The 11,292-nt window shown below is 37.1% G+C and overlaps 1 pseudogene; it reads right to left on the bottom strand.

The window, feature by feature from the left end:
- Positions 1-253: 253 nt before the first annotated feature.
- Positions 254-11,292, bottom strand: part of LOC145130797 (acyl-CoA-binding domain-containing protein 5-like) — a 79,009-nt pseudogene continuing 67,970 nt past the window's right edge.

Below are 11,292 nucleotides of genomic sequence, written 5' to 3'. Positions count from 1 at the left end.
TATACCCCTTAAAACTAATAAATCAACACCATTCAACTCAATGAATAAAGCGTAAAGAAATTTGTAGTTCTATAATGATGTGGATATCTATTCATAAGCATAAAAAAAGTTATAAATATTAGTACTTTTGACTGCAAGTTACATAAAAAGTGAATATAGTAGTGGTTGGTGTGTAAAGTCTAAACTAACCTTACCTTATATAAACAAGACTTGATGGATTTGTGGATGAGAAGAAATGAGAATCATTCATACTTCATACTTGTTGACCATGTTCTTCACCAGTCAAGGGCTGAGATTCACCATCTGCAATAAATTCAACCATCATTAATTTAAGCTTGTAAGAACATCACAAATTATAAAATTATAAAATTATAAAATTGTAAAATACCATGACCAAGGTTTGGATTTGGAATTGAATTGGCAGTGTCTTCAGCTGCTGTTGATGGATTCAATTTGTTAACTTCTAAAGACGATTTTACCCCTCCTGCAACATGCATATTATTTGCACAAAACAAGATCATATCTCATACATACACTTTGAGTAATTAATTTATTATGTTAAACATACAAAATAAAGAAATGATTATTATAATTACAAAAATAACCTTATGAGGTGGAGAAGCATTAGAAGCTGCTGGTGTCTTCATATCAGAAGCAGCAGAAGTTGTACCATGTGTATGATGTTCAGGTTCAGGACTTTTTGTGGTATCATGCTCAAATCCCTTTTTTACACTCTCAACTGCAACTCTTTTCCTAATATTTTTTTTTAAAAAAAATCAAATTTGATTATTAAGTCATCAAATATAGGTTTATTAAAGAGATTTACAACCTTCTTAAATCATCAACAACTGTTTTCTTGATGTTGTTTGAGAATAAAACTCCGACTTCCTATCTATAACTGTCTTAATTGTATAATAATTTGTAATGTTTTTTTGTTACTTTTGCTTGAAATGTTCTCTTCCCTTGTGGATTATGATACTTATTCAAATACACATTCTGTCTATCTGCAAATCAAAAAATTCAAAATGTCAACACATAATCAGAAAAAGTCAAAATAAAAAAAAACAAAAAAAAACTCGTACTTGGTGGAAATTGGATATGACTTGGCATTGCCATTGGGTATCGGTATCGCACACTGGAGTTAAAGTTAAACCTTGATGTTCTTGACTTTTCAATATCAACTGTTTTCTCAAAGATAACTTCTCCACATTTCTTTCATCACTTCCGTTTTCAGTTACAATCCCTAAAATCAAAATCAGTTAGCATAAATATATAATCAGTAATGTAAGGTAATTGATTCATTGTGAAATTCACTTCAAGGATTGATTAAATTAAACCTGTGAATCGGTAGAACATGTCATCAAGTGCTTCAAGTTTCTTATTGCATCCACCTATGAATATAAGAGCACCTCCATGTTGTGGATGTAAAGTGCTTCCAGCCATTGAAAATCTTGCAGAAGGCCCTTCTCCTATTGTCATAACTTTAGTCCATGTAAAAGTTTCTGCACAAATGTTGGAAATATCAAGAAATAACATATCATAAAAAAAATTTAAAAAAAAAAACAAAACTTGATACTTCTGTTACATTACAATTTACATACCAAGATCAAACATGTATAAGTCATTATACAGATCTTCAGCATCAGTAAAACCTCCAAACACAAACAAATTCTTGCCTAATGCAATGTTTGTATGCCCAGCTCTAGGTGGCAAAAGCTCACCATTGGTCACCAATTTTGTCCAAGTAAGTGTATCTATGAACAAGAATGTAGAAATTAGGTCATGACATTAAAAAATTGGTAGAAAAAATCAAGATTGAAACCTGCATCAAGCATATAGACATCAAACATTTAATAGTTCTGTGTATCTTCTCCACCAATCACAATGATTTTGTTTTTCCATGAGACACAAGTATGGCTATTACGTTTGGCTGTGGAATTCCAGTGGTTGCCACTCGCTCCCATAGCATTGTCTCTGAAGACAAGGGATAAAATTGTTATTTTATAATTTACATTACAATATTGAATTGAAATTGAAACACTAGTCACCTGTATTCAAGATGTATAAATCATCAAAATATTCTTCAAAAGGAGAGTCAAAAGACTTCCCACATCCCCCAAAAATGAAGAGTCTTTTGCCAATTAGGGCAGCACTGTGGCCTTCTCGTGCTTCTGGGCCCTCCCCTTTTACATATGGTGACAGTATCTTAAATTCATACAATAATATAAGCAACGGATTCACTAAATTGATAACTTAAATTGCAATAACAAATCGTCAATATCTTAAATTCATACAAGAATATTGCGCTTATGAGGTTCTCTACATAATTTGAAATACACCCACACTCCACCACGAAAGGGGACCAAAACCCTAAAGTAAGGATGGCATGACGTAAAGAACCACTTTTCAATGCAATCTTCAGCAATTGTCTCAAAATCGTACAAAAATCGCAAAAAAAAATCAAGAATATGTTCATAAATGTTGAACTTACAAATGAAAAAACAAACACACAGTGTCACAATTCTTTTTACAAAAACACACCTGTCGTCAATCTGCATTGAGTGGCTTGATCAATCCATAATCTAAAGATGTTACCTGTAAGATCAATATTGATTCTTCAATCGATCAATGATAGAGTTGCAAGGGGCCAAAAACTTCAATTTCTTATTTTCTTTTGTGGATTGAGTAATCAGAATTCTATCTTTGTAATCGTCTTCAAGCACCTACATATAACAACTGTTTATTAAGTTCTAGTCTTTGAGAGAGAAGACGATTAGAATCATCCGATAGCTCTGTTGGTTAAGATTAATCAGAATGAAAAGATGAATAAGAATATAGAACCCTAATCTAGAGACGATGTAATCGCGTAATAGCTGAGCTTGAGGAAGCGATTCAGAAAGGATTTCAATCAAATATGTTGCAATCATCCTCATTGACTTATCAAAAATCTCTAATTAGGTGGCTGATTTATCGAATTCAACATGGAAAGTGTTTATTACACACGGACGTTTTGTAATCAAGCGAATTTGGAATGCGTTCAATCAATAGTGATTTGTTTTTCTTTAGGATGACATCATCACAATAATGCAAAACGATCTAAGGTTGAAATTAATCAAGAAAATACAATGAATGGTCCTGATTGTTGAAAGTGATTTCATCAAGTTTCTCTTTTAATAATATTTAGAGATTCCGGAATACATTATCATTAATAGAAATCATGCCGAAATAAATAGTTTAAGGTTTCGCGATTTTCTGATTCAAAACGTTTGCTTTTTGACTTTTATAAATATTTTTACAAAAATTTTCTATTTATGAAATTTAATAATAGACTATGAACTGAGTCCAAAAATGCTTTCGGAATTTCCATTTGAGGTGTGCAAATCCCTCAACGGATAGAAACAGTTTTAGCGGTTTTAAGAAAATCAGTATTATAGTGGTTTTGGATTCTTAAAACGGTCGTATCTTTTGCATACGAACTCTGTTTTGGACGTTCTTTATATTTTCGGAAACAAGGAAACATGTACTATGAGGCTAGAGTGTTTGGTTTGGAAGTAAGATACCATATAGTCTCTTATAATAGTTCAAATGAAGTCATTTATTTCACATAAGATGCATTAAAACTTGATGAGTCAAATTACCAATAGATTTACTGTGAACTTGACCATTCACAGTCGTTGACCTAAATTTTGGGATGTCACATCACCATCACTCTTAAGTTATACATCACTATCAAGAGATGCCCATAATGAATTGGATGGGTTCAAGTCATGTCCGTTTTTCTTAGGAATGATTTCGTCAATAAGACAACTGTTTGGAGGACCAGAGTTCGGAAAATGAACTCCATTACAGAATGTATTAGGTAAGGATTTTGAAGACTGATTCAGGTCCAGGGATATCAGAGGTGGAAGAGGTGTGGAATCAGGACATTTAATAGTGATAGGTTTGAATTCAGGAATCAGTGATTGATATTTGTCCGAAGTCTCATGAAGGAACGACAATAATGAAACAGGGGTATCCGAAAATGTATGGTTCGGAATGTCTCCCATGAATGTTAGGTTTTGAAGTTCCTTCAAAGGACGAGCAATAGGTTTTGGAAACTCGCTTCTGAGACCTGGTGCTTTGGACCAAGGGTGACGAAAACTATGTGTCATTCTTTCGTTAGCTTCAAGAACATCAATTCAATTATGCAAAACATCATCTTTCGCATTAAGACGTTTATTATCAGTAACTAAGATGTTTCTCTCACTAAGAGTAATTTCACATTTATCATTCAAAATGATACATTCTGTGACATCCCCTAATTTCTCGGCCAGAAAAGACCGATTTAATTTATGCTTTTAAAATAAAATCAGAGTAATCCTTTTAAAAGATGTTGTGGAATTTGTTCCCAAAACAAAACATGATAAAAATTTATCAAAACCTTCCTTAAAGAAATATATATTTTCATTTTATATCAAAACCTTGGGATGTCATGTTCCGATACAAATCAAAATCATAAACAAGACATTATAAGCCTTACAACAGTTATTTACAATTACTGGCCTATAATCCAAAAATCTCTCATCATCATCCGACTATGCTCGGGGTCCACTACCTGTAATATAAAAAGTTGAGTGGGTCAGGCTTGGGAGCCTGGTGAGTATATAGGGTTTTCAACCCACAATAATAATAAATCTATTAGATTCATCAATCAATAATAACCCTGATTACCCATTCCCGTTATCCTCACTTTACGTCCCTAAACACCTATCACAAGGGACCTAGCCTAAGGATTATCATCAGGATGGACACTACTGCTAAGGGGACTCCTCAGCCATACATGTCCTAAAGGCAACCATGAGGGGGACGGAGTACACCAATGAACATATAGTTCACCAACACCTACAAGTTGCGAACCTGCTAGTGTTACACTAGACTGTCTAGAAAGATCCGTGGCCGTCATCTATACTCCGCTAGACGACTACAACAACAACAACAACAACAACAACAACAACAACATCGAGGCCTCTCATCATTTTAACACACATAGACTATTTCGTCTACCCATGTTTTACCCAACATATTTGTAGATAAAATACATATACAGTTTAAAACTTCTATAAAACATCTATTCAACAGTCACCTCAAATAAACATTTAATATAATTACACATAGCACGTATTTTATAGAAAATACTTCATATCTATGTGTAAGATGAAAGTGACTACACACTCACTTGATTTAACGATAATCGGGCAGCACTTCATTTCCTAAAACAATCGTTTATGATAAAACCGGGAGTTTTATTGAGAAACCGGAATCTGCGAGGGTTGGGCTTCAAAACCGAAAAGATAAATTTCTCATGCTCTTCGGGACGTGTTTCGGGTGTTTGGTATGATACCGGGGCTTTGGGGGAAGTTGGAATGGAAGGAATATGGGTTTAGGGGTGAAATATGGCAATTTTCCAAATTATCACCGGGAGGGTTCGCACCCTTCTATTTATAGGGGTGAGTCCAAAGATCTACGGCTGAGAAGACTCCACGCGGCAGAAGATGCGAGGCTCGGATCCGGAGGGGAGGGACGCACGTCGGATGCTAGGCGAGGGCAGGTGGCTCGCTTCGGATCTGCACCGGTGCGAGGCGCGTCGAGTTCCTACTGGGCCGCACCTTCGGTCGAATCAGCAACGAGCACGTGACGAACACGAGGCAGCCTGCGAGCGAGGGTGACGTGGCCGAAGTTGAGCCACGCGAAATTCCTCGGTTTTAGCATGTTTCTTGATTTTTGTGTCCTGAACTTCTAAAATCCAAACTTTCGCATACGGGCTCCGTTTTTGACGTTCTTTATATGCACGCGTAGGTAAAATTATGCTCTACAACTTTCGTTTAGACTTTGTCGGCTAATTTTTATTTTATTTTAATATTATTATTTTTAACAGACCGGGACATGAAAATCCGTTAAAAATTCATAACTTCTTCATCCGACGTCCGTTTTCGTCTGTCTTTTTACCGTTGTACTACTATTGACGAGACCTTCGATTCTCGTTTAGGTTGTGTCGGCTAAAAATCATTCGATCTAAAATTCGATTTTTTAGCTGTCTACTGCTAAGCTGAAACTTAGAAAAATCATAACTTCCTCATACGAAGTCAGATTTGGTCGCTCTTTTTATGCATACTCTCGGTTTAACGAAAACTACGACTTTCATTTAGATCACCAAGGCTAAAAGTAGTTTATCAAAAACTCACTTTTTATGTCATTCGGTGCCGTGCCGGTTTTGTCACGGAACTTTGACAGGTCATAACTTCTTCGTTATAACTTGGATTTCGGTATTCTTTATATATCCGGAATCCTTGTGATGACCACTACAACTTCCTTCATAGATATTGGGTTTATCTAATATTTATTTTTGACGCTTATTTTTATTCTGAATTAATTAAATCCTAATAATTAAGCATAAAACACATAATTCACATAATAATTACATAATTCCTCCTTAGCCATTACAACTTCTCTCTCTAATGATTCAATCTTAAGCTTGCTGTAGAGACCCATTTTTATAAAGAACGGTGAGTGCGGAAGAAAGATATCTCGAGATTAATCGTGTTTTTCGAAGTATGAACACGAAGAACATATTATGAGTTCATAAGAAAAGACTAAGAACAAAGAGAGAATAATATATTTCATGAAGAACATGGTGGGAGAGAAACTCTCCCTGGGTGGGAGAACCCACCAACTTTCTCTCTCTCTAGAGATTACATTGTGAGAAGTGTGTTCTCTTACTAAGAAAAGAAATGAGCTAGCTAAAGTAATAAATGACCAACTCTCCCTTTATATAGGAGGGAGAGTATTTACACCACAAAATACAATAAAGGGAAATTACAACCTAATAAACACTCATTATTTGTGGAGCATTTCCATGCACCAACATTCTCTCCCTAAATGCTTACAAATGATGAGAGATCCAATAAGTGATACAAGGCTATAATACAGTAATCCGACTAGCAAGTGTGGTAATAAAATGCAATCAAGTGCTGAAATGTCTCTGAAACTCTGAAGTGTCTGTGCAGTCTGAAACTGGTCATGAATCTCTGAAATGAAGGTCTTCGGCTTCAAAGCACAACCAATGAAGTAGAAAAAATAAGATCCAAATCTTCAAACCAGTCATAATCACCGGAAGAAGAAGGTCACCATGAGCAAGTAGAAGATCCAATAAAAGAAACACTTCGGCTTCAAAAGTCTGAAAAACATCTTAAGTTCTCGAATCAAAATACACCGAAATTCTTCAAAGAATAACCTGCTAAAAATGTGAAGCATCCATAAAATGAAGTCCGGATAAAAATAATGTGAGTCCAAAAACATGGTCCAGCAATGTCGAAAATTTGATCCAAGGACCAAAAATAAGTGCCACGTCACATTGCCAAAATAATCTTCGTCTTCAACATATCACAAATCCAAACTCGTGAAACCATAAGATCTGAACCGGATGTGAACACAAAATCATCCTGTGGTAGAGTCCGAATAATAAATAATCTGAATCGGAAAACATCGAGTAATGCCAAAAATTTGATCCGTAAAGACCAAAAAGAAGTGCCACATCGCATCACTAAATAAATAATCGCCTTCAGAAGTCTTCAAAATCCAAACTCAAACAATCATAATAACCAAATCCGGATGATATTCTCTCCCTATTTTTGATAACCAATGACCGGATATCAAAAATCAACAAATCATCGGATGGAGAGTGTCGGATACCAAGAGCTAATAGAGAAGCTCCCCCTAGATGTATGAAGGGTCTCGATAAGAAACGAGACAGAGTAAAAGAGATACTCTTGCGGTCATGAGGACGCGGGTGACATAGTTGCTGAAGTTGTGCTGAGAATAATCTGTTGTGCCAAAAATATATCCAAATATCCAAACTGCGGTGCCGGAACACTTGAACTGGTCTTCAATAGAATGTAAAGTCCACATGCTCAAAATACATGATTCGTCAACCAAAAATCAAGAGCGATAAGTCATAAAATCCCATAATGTGAAGAATGCGAAACAACTTTGTTGATCAATCGCCGTTGCGGTGCAAGCATCACAAAAAATAATATGAAGTCCGAATGCGGTAGGAATATTCTTCCAATAATAATAACCGGCATGAAATGAACCAATGTGACAATCCAAGGGTGCGGTTGTGGCAAAAATTGGTGTTAAAAAAAAATTGGCGTAATAAAAAAAATTGGTTTTAATAAAAAAAAATTGGCTAAATAAAAAAATGGTGTTAAAAAAATAATTGGCGTAATAAAAAAAATTGGTTTTAATAAAAAAAAATTGGTTTTAATAAAAAAAATTTAATTAAAAAAAAATAATGCAGAAAAAAATCTGAATAATAAATAAAATAATTCTAGAAGAAAAAAAGGGTTTAAAAAAAAGAAGGGGAAAAAAAAGGAGGGGAGGGGAGGAAAAAGGAGGAAAGGAGGGGGGGAGGAGGTGGAAGGAGGGAAGGAAGGAAGAAGGAAAGGGGAGGAAGGAGGAATAAGGAGGAGGGGCTGAAGGAGGGTGGATGCGGGTCTAGTAGCTTGCGGATGAGAGGAGGTGGTTTGGGTGGGAGGTGATTGCGGTAGGAGGTGACTGCGGGTGAGAGAGGTGATTTGGGTGGGAGGTGGTTGCGGTAGGAGGTGATTGCGGGTGAGAGAGGTGATTTGGGTGGGAGGTGGTTGCGGTAGGAGGTGATTGCGGGTCAGAGGGGAAGGTGGGGGTCTTGGGTGCGGATGACTGCTGATGGTGAAGGAGGATCCGAGGTCTGGAGGGTATTGCGGTAGGAGTGGTCTGGTTGCGGGTCTAGGCTGGGTGCGGTGGGAGGCTAGGCTGGTTGCGGTTGGAGGAAGCTGGGTACCGAAGTCAGTGATGTAGCTGCGGTTCGGAAGGAAGGCGAGGCGGCTGCGGATGAGAGACTGCAGTAGGCGCGCCTGCGGTCCGACGCTGCTGATCCGAGACTGCGGTAGGTGCGGTAGGTCAGGCTTGCGGTAGGGAGTCCGGACTTCGGTCTGAAGGCAAGAGGGAGGCTGCGGTCCTCAGATTTAGACTAAGAGGACTGCGGTACTTAGGCCTGAGAGGGGCTGCGGTACCAAGGCTAAGAAGGGTTGCGGGTAGGCTTCTAAGGGGACTCCGGTAGGCAGTTTTTGACTGCGGTCCGGGGGGCTGAGAGGGGCTAAACAGGTGACGAAAAATGCTATTTTTTCATGAAAAATGGTACCGCAAAGGCCATTTATTCATATTTTAATGAGGGAATCTTTTTATAAAACATTTTAAGTCAACATGTGGTCTTGGGAAGGCAAAAAGGAAGAGTGTGCAGGGGGTTTTAGGGGACAAAAGGTGATGAGATTTGTCATAGTCACATGGTTTTATCTTGGGAAGGAAAATAAAAGTTGAATACTCTTTACCAAAAAGAGTAACAAGGACAAGTGGCTTTATGCAAACCAAAGAATTACGTCCATACATTCTTCATAAAGATCTACAGCAACAATTTGTTTATGAACAAGAGAAGTGCATACCTTTTGGATAACAAAAGTTGCTGGGAAATGTCTTTAAGAAAGAATGCTTCTACTTTATCAATAATTAAGCCCATAATTTTTGTGTCTTCTCATCCAAGAAAAAGAAACTCCTGGAGCAAATCTTCAACTTTTAAGAGACCACAAAATTAATTTCTCTTCCCATTTTTCTTCATTTATTCAACAGCAAAATAATAAACTTGTAAGAACATCTTTTTCCAGCAATAATAGAACGATCAGCAGCAGAAACTTTTATTTTTGCTAAGATAGAATCACCCAGAAAATAGAACTAAGAACGAACTTCATAAAAAAATTCCGGAAAGAAACCCGAAATTTTTTTTCTTGCAGAAACACGGAAAAATCACAAGATAATCACCGAATGGGAGTCGTTCCCTTGAACTAATCGTGAGATCTTCAAGGTACGGCTCTGATACCAATTGTTGAGACCCATTTTTATAACGAACGGTGAGTGCGGAAGAAAGATATCTCGAGATTAATCGTGTTTTTGGAAGTATGAACACGAAGAACATATTATGAGTTCATAAGAAAAGACTAAGAACAAAGAGAGAATAATATATTTCATGAAGAACATGGTGGGAGAGAAACTCTCCCTGGGTGGGAGAACCCACCAACTTTCTCTCTCTCTAGAGATTACATTGTGAGAAGTGTATTCTCTTACTAAGAAAAGAAATGAGCTAGCTAAAGTAATAAATGACCAACTCTCCCTTTATATAAGAGGGAGAGTATTTACACTACAAAATACAATAAAGGGAAAATACAACCTAATAAACACTCATTATTTGTGGAGCATTTCCATGCACCAACACTTGCGGTCTTCAAAACGTAATTTAAGATGGGTCAACTCACTATCCACCTTCTCACTAATTTCTATGGCAGACTCATAGGCTTTGTGAATAACTGTCACATCTGATTGAATTTGAGTTAGATAAGGTTCAAAAACAGACAAATCAAAAGTATTTTCAGTAATCATAAATTTTACCTGTTGGATGATGCTTCGGCTAGGTGGATCGTTTGTTGCCATGTAGCAGTAGTTTTGGCTCAGCATCGCCATCATCAGCTTCCGAACCAAAGGACCAATAGCCTTCATCACACTCAATTGAATGTCTAGCCACTAGAGATAAGTTCCATGCAGATTTTTCGTCACCCTCATCACCAGACGGCCAATACCCATCAACATTCCTTGAAACAGTGGTGATAAAAGCCTTTTAGCTTTCAGTAAGTTCTTGTGCTCTACGAGCATAGTAGGCACAGTCTTTTACCTCTGGTTTTATAGGAGCTTCAGTTAAACAGTCCTTTGCAAAATGGTTTCCAAGACCATATTTGTGACATACAATATTTGGCTTGGCTGGGTTCGAAATTTCTTGAGGTTCCGAAGAGTGATTTTGATTTTTGGGTCGATATGCTGGTGGATTTTCAGTGGGTTTAGGGTAAGGTTGAGGATTGATTTGGTGAGTAGCTTGAAATCGGTTTTGAGGTGGTTTTTGATTGGGATTCCAAGGAAATCTGTATTTCATATATAGAAGTGCAGATTATTGCTAGAAATGAAGTTTGGAATAAGCGGCTACTGGATGACGGTTCACGTCGTACGGGTAGTTCTGAATCGGAGGAACAGGTACGATAGGTTGAGTGGTCGTGTAGGTTGAACATGTGGAATGGCTCTAAAAGGATCCGAAATAGATGGGTTCAGAATCAGTGGAGTGACCGAGCTTACTAATGCGAGAGGACCGCCTAAGAGTTATCTTAACGTTTGAGAAACGTT

Source organism: Lactuca virosa, chromosome 8, assembly GCF_052849685.1.
Source record: "Lactuca virosa cultivar CGN04683 chromosome 8, Lactuca_virosa_CGN04683_v6, whole genome shotgun sequence".
Classification (NCBI taxonomy): domain Eukaryota; kingdom Viridiplantae; phylum Streptophyta; class Magnoliopsida; order Asterales; family Asteraceae; genus Lactuca; species Lactuca virosa.
This window is presented reverse-complemented; position numbering and strand designations above follow the sequence as displayed.